Raw genomic sequence first — 9966 nt, 5'->3', positions numbered from 1 at the left:
TAACAGTTTAATATATTTTTCCTTTACGTTTAACGTTTAATATCTAACAGTTTTTTGTATTTTTGCTCTACATTTAAGATTTAATATTTAACAGTTTTATGTATTTTCCATCTACGTTTAAGATTAAATATCTAACAGTTTTATGTATCTTTCCTCCACATTTAACATTTAATATCTAACAGTTTTATGTATTTTTCCTCTACATTTAACATTTAATATTTAACAGTTTTATGTATTTTTCCTCTATATTTAACATTTAATATCTAACAGTTTTATGTACTTTTCCTCTACGTTTAAGATTTAATATCTAGCAGTTTTATGTATTTTCCAATACATGTAACATTTAATATCTAACAGTTTTATGTATTTTTCCTCTACATTTAAGATTTAATATTTAACAATTTTATGTATTTTTCTCTACGTTTAAGATTTAATATCTACCAGTTTTTGTATTTTTTCTCTACATTTAAGATTTAATATTAAAAGTTTTATGTATTTTTCCTCTGTATTTAACATTTAATATCAAACTGTTTTTTGTATTTTTCCTCTACATTTTACATGTAATATCTAACAGTTTTATGTATTTTTCCTCTACATTGACCATCTAATATCTAACAGTTTTATGTACTTTGCATTTACATTTAAAATTTAATATTTAACAGTTTTATTTATTTTTCCTTTACATTTAAAATTTAATATTTAACAGTTTTATTTATTTTTCCTTTACATTTAAAATTTAATATTTAACAGATTTATTTATTTTTCCTTTACATTTAAAATTTAATATTTAACAGTTTTATTTATTTTTCCTTTACATTTAAAATTTAATATTTAACAGTTTTATTTATTTTTCCTTTACATTTAAAATTTAATATTTAACAGTTTTATTTATTTTTCCTTTACATTTAAAATTTAATATTTAACAGTTTTATTTATTTTTCCTTTACATTTAAAATTTAATATTTAACAGATTTATTTATTTTTCCTTTACATTTAAAATTTAATATTTAACAGATTTATTTATTTTTCCTTTACATTTAAAATTTAATATTTAACAGATTTATTTATTTTTCCTTTACATTTAAAATTTAATATTTAACAGATTTATTTATTTTTCCTTTACATTTAAAATTTAATATTTAACAGTTTTATTTATTTTTCCTTTACATTTAAAATTTAATATTTAACAGTTTTATTTATTTTTCCTTTACATTTAAAATTTAATATTTAACAGTTTTATTTATTTTTCCTTTACATTTAAAATTTAATATTTAACAGATTTATTTATTTTTCCTTTACATTTAAAATTTAATATTTAACAGATTTATGTATTTTTCCTTTACATTTAAAATTTAATATTTAACAGTTTTATTTATTTTTCCTTTACATTTAAAATTTAATATTTAACAGATTTATTTATTTTTCCTTTACATTTAAAATTTAATATTTAACAGTTTTATTTATTTTTCCTTTACATTTAAAATTTAATATTTAACAGTTTTATTTATTTTTCCTTTACATTTAAAATTTAATATTTAACAGTTTTATTTATTTTTGCTTTACATTTAACATTTAATATTTAACAGTTTTATTTATTTTTCCTTTACATTTAAAATTTAATATTTAACAGTTTTATTTATTTTTCCTTTACATTTAAAATTTAATATTTAACAGTTTTATTTATTTTTCCTTTACATTTAAAATTTAATATTTAACAGTTTTATTTATTTTTGCTTTACATTTAACATTTAATATTTAACAGTTTTATTTATTTTTCCTTTACATTTAAAATTTAATATTTAACAGATTTATTTATTTTTCCTTTACATTTAAAATTTAATATTTAACAGTTTTATTTATTTTTCCTTTACATTTAAAATTTAATATTTAACAGTTTTATTTATTTTTCCTTTACATTTAACATTTAATATTTAACAGATTTTTGTATTTTTCTCTACGTTTAAGATTTAATATCTAACAGTTTTATGCATCTCTCCTCTACATTTAACATTTAATATCTAATAGTTTTAAGTACTTTTCCTCTATATTAACCATTTAATATCTAACAGTTTGGATATTTTTCTTCTACATTTAACATTTGATTACTTACGTTTTGATCAGATGTCTTTTACATTTAACATTTGATAACGTTTAAATTTTACTGGTAACACATATTGACAATTCTTATTACTGTTTTGAATCTTCCGTTCTCTAGCTTTTGTTTGCTATTTCGTTTTTTGTGATTTTAACAACACTTGCATGTCTTTTGTTTATTGTTTGTTTCCCTTTAACTATTTGGCAAACAAATATTACAATACTATTATACAATTTTATAATTTTTTTATGATTTTTTTAATGTATTACTTATTTTAAGCTCTGTTTTATATCTTTTATATTGAGCTTCATTTTTGCATTTGGAAATTGATCGTTATTCCAATCAATCGAAATTTATTTTTGTATATTATTAGCTCATATTAATTGGCTCTGAAAACTGATTTTTCTAATTAAAACTATTTAACTTTAATCTAATTTACTGACTCGACTGATTACATTTTACATAGTACATACACACATATAAATATAAATATATATCAATTCACGCATTTTCTCTTATAAAGCCAATCCCTAAATATCAATTACCCCAAATAAAGTTGACCCCAATTTCTCATTTCAACCTCTTACTTCTACTATATAACTCCCTAATCTTTAACTATCTACCAGAATGTAAAAAACAAATGATACAAGGTAATGAAATTCAGTTTTGCTTGTTAAGACTGTTGATAAAATATGTTATCTAATGGGATTATACGTTAGAAAACTTTAAGCTAGTGTACAGATTTAGAAAGGGGCTGCATTTTAGTTTTAGAAGTCATCTGAGTTAAAACCTGTCGCGAACACCACCGCAGATGGCTGGTGTAACATGAAGGGGTTAAAATTAACGGGCACAGACACCTGAGCGGGAACCCAATTAGTGTTAACGAGAATTGGCGAGTGTTGGGATCAGGTTTTATGAGGTAAGATTCGGAAAATGTGTACAGTTTTGTTCTAAGGAGTGAGAAAACACGTACGCGTTTTAATATGTAGCGTTTCCAAACCACTGTGTAAAGTCCAATAAACTCAAAGGTAGGAAAAACACAGAAGACTTAGTTTTAATTATTGCGTCTTATGAAAGTTTTCGTTTGCAGGGAGGACCTAAGTAGAAAGAACAGCGAGTCAACTCGAAAGACACACAGCCACGAGGAAGCGATGAGAGACAACGAACTGAGGTACGTCATATCTATGTGAACATTTTTCATATGAAAATATGTACCATTGCTTAAATGAATGAATAACTGTATTGAATATATGTAAAACTAACGTTATATAACTACATTTATTGTAATGAAAAAGGGTTGATATGACATTATCAGTCGATATATATATATATGTATGTATTTATGTATGCATGTATGTATGTATGTATGTATATGTGTGTGTGTAAAGAAAGGAAGAATACAGGCCAAAATTTCAATGAACTGTCTGTTAATTAGATTAATAAAGGTATTTCTTTGATTAAAAACTATATGACTGTTCGAGGTGTAAAGATTTTTATGGAAACTGTTCCAAACAAAGCATGAAGCCACTTGATGTAAAGAGCTAAAAATTCTACTTTACACCAAAAACTTGCCAACAATACGTGGGAGATAGAATAGATTCTGACTCAGAAAACAACAATTCTTCCCTCTTTGTCAGAAACATCGTTCAAGGAATCTAAGGACTAAATAACAAAATAAGGGAAGCAAGACTTGATACGTTGTAATCTGAACGAAGTAAGAAACAACTAATGAGGCATATGCACATTATATATGGACTCAACAATGTTTATATTAAAAATGTTTACCTCTATTTTGAATGTCTTATTGTTGCTATCCTCCTTACCTAAATACGATCTCATATAAACCTTCTTTCTATCCGCAAATGAAAATTTTATGCAATTAGTATATAATGAGAATAATGTACGAATTTCTTTAAAACTATTTTCAATTAATGAGTCCTAGTTTTCTCCGAAAGCAATATTTTCTGAAAATTGAATAAAAGTTGTTACTCTAAATCAGAGCTTCCAAATCAATGGGTGTCGACAGTCCTGGGGGTTGCTATCCCTTTGTATGGGAACTGTAGCTTTGTTAGAAGTAGCTTCGGGTAACATTAATTCATCAATTATATGTTTGAACTCTTCTATTTTTTGTTTAGGTACAGAACAAAACGTGTGCTACGTTCATACAATTACATAAGGCGATATTATATATTAGCGAATATACATGTGTGAATATGTAAGCGTGTCAGAAACGGTATATATTGATGCCGAAATGAAACATTAGTTATCGCAATGGCTCAGTTGGATGTTTTCAAACCTATGATAATATTATTTAAAAAAATATATGTCCTTTTTGTGAAGACAGGTTGAACCAATATCCTTTAAGTTGGAAATATATTATTGCAGATTTTAAAAATATTTTTTTATAGATTTTTGTTTCTGTCATTCACAGAAAACCAAAAGAAAATTAAGCTGCTGATAAAAAGCCCTAAATAGGTGATTGTGTAGAGTTTCAAACTTTTAGGTAAAGGGGTCGCGAGTGCCCAAAGGTTAGGCCCCCCCCTGCTCGAAGTTTTTATTATTATTTACATTTTTTTTACTATTTACTATACGCCCATCTCTATATAAGTAAAATTAAGTAATTAAGGAGTCTTTGTCATTTTATTTTGGAATACTATTTTCATTCAAATTGTATCAGAAAATCACAGGATTTCAATAATCTCTCTCTCTCTCTCTCTCTCTCTCTCTCTCTCTCTCTATATATATATATATATATATATATATATATACTATTATATGAAAGGCACTTTGCCCGTGTGTGTGTTCGTGAGTTGCTTCCTTATAGGTTCCGAAAACGCTGAGCCTATCTTTTGCAAATTTTACATTTTACACAAAATCTGGCAAATCATTTTCGAAAATCGAACAAATCAGATCTTAGAAATAGTTGTTCTTTCTTAGAGATAAAAAGAAGAATTATGACAGCGGAATATTTTATGTTACACCGACTTACGTAAATAATGAAATCTCAGCAAATTATTTCTTCTAAAAAAAGACAGATTTATTGTCATCTGGAGATATTGTTATATAGTCAGGCGGGAGATATACATTATAAAACGAGATATGTTATATGTTGGGTCTGATATTTTGTTAATGATATTTTCTTATAACATCTGTATTAAAACGTATAAATTTAATGTGTATTTGTTCAGCCAGGAGGATATGATATTGACGTATAAATTGAGTAATGTTGTATAAAAGTTATCACATGGGTGTATTTTACACTTCATATATAAGTAGAATAATATATGCTTCATACCTTTTTTTATTGAAGAGCTCTTGTATATTCACTTGCTGAGCTCCATGAAGCAAGCATGAAAGGACCAGCACCATCCAATTGAAACATCTGTTATTTCTTTTGTGAACCCACAAGAACAACACTTTATATTTTACTAGCATTTCAGCCCGGCGTTGTCCGGGTGTTTGGAGGTGTATGCTGAGCAAAAAAAAAAAAAAAAAAAAGCGGTCGATTTTTTAAACTTTGACCCCTATTGTGACCCCTTAGAATTTATTGTTTTGGTTTCAAATCAAGCTATTAAGTTAGATCCATGTCCAAGGAACCTATATCTACAATTTCAAATGTTTAGACACAAAATTGTCGGAGGAGTTTGGAAGAGTTCTCAAAGGTCAAATCGTTGAACTTTTACCCCTTAACAACCAAATTTCTGGCCGAAAACCGATCACATAGATTTTCCCTAAATCTCAGTACCCTGTATATCAAATTTCGAGTCTGTAAACTGAAATTTGACAGAGTTATTTCGTAGGAAAATATACACACATACACACAGACACGTTCACTTTTATAGATTAAACAAAAATATATGCGTAATATCATGGGTGCCCGGCGTTGCCCGGATATTTGGAGGTGAATGTTGAGCAAAAAAAAAAAAAAAAGCGGTCAATTTTTTAAAACTTATTATTATGACCCCTTAAAATTTATTGTTTTTGGTTCAAATCAATTTATTAAGTTAGATCCATGTACAAGGAACCTATATCTAAAATTTCAAGTGTTTAAATCCAAAATTGTCGGAGAAGTTTGGTAGAGTTCTCAAAGGTAAAATCGTTGAACTTTGACCTCTTAATCGCCAAATGTCTGGCCCAAACCCGATCACATCGATTTTCCCAAAATGTCAGTACCCTGTATATAAAATATCGAGTCTGTAGACTGAAAATTGACAGAATTATTGCGTAGGGAAATGTACACAGGCACACACACAGACAGACACGTTCACTTTTATAGATATAGAGATATATAAAAATGAACGTGTGTGTGTTTGTGTGTCAGTGAGTGTGTGTGTGTATACATTTCCCTACGCAATAACTCTTTCAATTTTAAGTCCACAGACTCGAAATTTGATATGTAGGGTACTGAGATTTGGGAAAATCTTTGGGATCGATTTTCGACCAGCAATTTGGCTGTTAAAGGGTCAAAGTTCAACGATTTCACTTTTGAGAACTCTACCAAACTCCTCCGATAATTTTGGATCTAAGCACTTGAAATTTTAGATATAGGTTCCTTGGACATGGATCTAACTTAATAACTTGATCTGAGCCAAAAAACAATAAATATTAAGGGGTCATAATAGGGGTCGAAGTTAAAAAAAATTGACCTCTGCGGTCTCTACGCAATTACTCAGACAATTTCTGGTCCAAACATTTGAAATTTTACATAAAGGGTATTCAGAGATAGGCCAAGCTTTTTAATCGGTTTGGGTCGAAAATTTTTAGTTACCAATATATAAATATATGTATGTGTGTATATTTGTATGTTTGTATGTCTGCTTAAAACTTTTGACAGAAGCGACAGATTTTACTAAGATCAGTATCGTTTTAAAGTCCGATCTTTCAGACGACAAATATCGAAAAATTGGCTAAAAACATTAATACTTAACCTTCAACTGGAAAATAAATGGAAAACAAATGGAAAATAATGAGACAAGATACCACGTGCAGACATTTAGACGATCCATGTAAATTATGCCTCCATGAAAAATTTGCTATCCTGTACTTTAAAGAACCTCGAAATCTATTAAACTGTAGACGAGAAATAGCAAACAACTGTGTTCACAAAATAAAACTTACTCTAGGATAGCGATACAAAATAGCTTTAAAACTAACAATAACATTAGAAAACAAACAAATAAATAAATTAAATAAACATGAATATACATAAACGATCACACATATATGTATATATATATATATATATATATATATATATATATATATATATATATATATATAAATAAGGGAGTAGTCACCAACAATGTGTATTTTTTAACATTATTTTATTATTCCGTGTCTTGGTTTTTCATTGAGAATTATGTTTGGATCATTGTAATCATGTTTTTAAGTCATTGAAATCGTTTACGCGCCTTTCAGACGGTGTGTGATGCGTCCTCGTCAGAAATTATTTTCAAATGTGTAAAAATGGCGATTTTCGTAGTTAGTTTGAAGTTTTTCCAAGGGGTGGAGGCTTGTAAGTGTTTATTATACATTGATATGCTGAATTTTTATTGCTTTTTTCTTTGGTTTGTCCAGGGAGATTTTGACCTCGCTGTAGTCAGTCGCTATCTCTTTCTGCTAATGTGTTTTTCTTTTCCTTTAGGGTGGGGTAGGGTGTGTGTGTGTGTGTGTGTGTTTATGTGTGTGTGTGTGCGTGTGTGTGTGCGTGTGTGTGTTTGCTTTTATTGGTTTGGGAATGTGTATATTGTTTTATAGTATTTTGGGGTTATTTGCTTCCTTAGGAAGGCGGCTGTGGTCCGAGGTCGTTACTAATGTGTATGTGTGGGGAGGGGGGACTGGCTCTTCTGAAGTAAGGGTAGGGGTGGTTTCATTCTATTTTGATATTTATTTTTTGGATTCTTGGATTTTAGTATTGTGATTTTTCGTTTTAGTCTTATATTATGTTTGTTTAGAAAGAGAGGTGTATTTAAAATAGGGGATTTTTTAATGTTTCTATTTATTTGTCTCCCCATGTGGGTATGGCCAGACCCAGGATCGGTTCCTAGTGTGGGGAAGATTTTGTTCCCCAGAGGGGGGCATTGGAGGGGGTGTAGGTATGGGAGGGGGATGATAGAAGGGAAGATAGTCGTTTCAGTCATGAGGGGGTTCTCCCCCCCTGACTGAGGAGGGAGCGAGGTGTTGGAACAGATATTATACTATGGTTCTAGGTGTCTCCTAGTATTGTTAGTTTCGAGGTTAAATAGGATTAGTATTGTTCAGTGTGTTGTATTAGAGATAGGGGTGTTATGTCTGTGTGTGGTTGTATGCGCGCACGTGTGTGTGTTTTAATGTGTCGGTTCTGATTTATGTGTGGGTGTGTATATGTGTATGTGTATGGGTGTGCATGCGAGTGTACCTTACATTTCATGTTTTTGTGTGATGGTATTAGGTTCTGTTCAGTTCAGGAGTGAATTTGGTGATGAAGTTTTTTTCCTGTGTAAGTAAATAAAAATAATTGTCTGTTTGGAAGATTGGCATTATTTTGAAGCTGTTTCCATTGCATGTGTGTACGTGTTTTGAAACATAGAGGTGTCTGTTATCTGTAATTTTGATGTTGCTCTTATGTAAGGCCACTCTATTGCTGAAATTTTTGCTGGCGCCTATGTAGGATTTGTTGCATGTTGTGCATCTTAGTGCATATACTACATTTCTGGAAGTGCAATTTAGATCCTTTTTTATTTTGAATGTTTGTCCTGGGTTTTTGAATGTGTATGTGTTACCTTCTATTATTATGTCACATACTCCACATCGCGGTTTGCTGCATTTTGTAACTCCTTTTATATGTGGGACGAGTTTTGAGGAAGTTAGGATGTGTTTTAAGTTTTTGGGTTGGCGTTTGCTTTTTATTATTTTTGTTGTTTTAAGTATGTTGTTTAGTTTGTCGTTCTGATTGAGGAGGATAAGGTTTTTTGTTATCTGTGTGAATAGTTCTGGGTTGTTTGTGTTGTGTGTAGAGACGTATGCTAGAATTTGTTCTTTGTTGTGTTCTTTTGGGGTTCTTAGTTGGTCTATTGGAATTTTTTCAGCCAGTTCAATACCTTTCTGTATTAGTGGTTGTGGGTATCCTCTTTTCCGCAGTGTTATTTGTAGTTCATTCAGTCTAGTTGAACGGAGGTGTCTGTCTGTTACTATGGTGCAGACTCTACGTGCTAGGGAGTAGGGTATTGATTTTAGACAGTTTTTAGGATGGTGGCTTTTGAAGTGGAGGTATTGTTGAGTGTCTGTGGGTTTGTGGTAGATGTCTGTGATTATGTTGTTGTTTTTTTATTGTTACTAGGATGTTTAGGAAAGGTAGTTCTGTGGGGCCTTGTTCTAGTGTGAAGTTTATTTTTGGGTGTAGATTTTGTAGCAAAGTGTGGAGTTCTTTGATATCCCCCCATGAGGTTCTCCAGAGGATAAAGCAGTCGTCTAGGTATCTTTTCCAAGATTTTATGAAGAGTGTTTTTATATTGTGCCCGTACTTTTGCTCTATCCTTTCATAAAGGGTCTATTCTAGGAAGGCGAGTGTGAGGCTGGCATATGTCGGTGCCATTTTGGTACCCATTGCTGTGCCTAGTATTTGGATGTAGTTGTCTTTATTGAATTGGAAGGAGTTGTTATTGAGGATTATGTCGATGCTATCAATCACGAATTGTTTATTGAATCTGGGGTGTAAAGTCTGTGTATGTTTGTCAATCCAATATGAGATAACTTCTTTTCCTAGATTGTGTGGGATATTGCTATATAGGCTGCTAACATCGAATGTGGCTAGTATAGTCCCATCGTCTACTGTTTGTGGTAGGGAGCTAAGGAAGTGTGTGTTATCTCTTACAAAACTTCTGACTAGATTG

This window comes from Euprymna scolopes, chromosome 41 (assembly GCF_053919585.1).
Source record: "Euprymna scolopes isolate OS-2025 chromosome 41, ASM5391958v1, whole genome shotgun sequence".
Classification (NCBI taxonomy): domain Eukaryota; kingdom Metazoa; phylum Mollusca; class Cephalopoda; order Sepiida; family Sepiolidae; genus Euprymna; species Euprymna scolopes.
The sequence above is the reverse complement of the archived record's forward strand: the minus strand, read 5'-3'. Positions refer to the sequence as shown.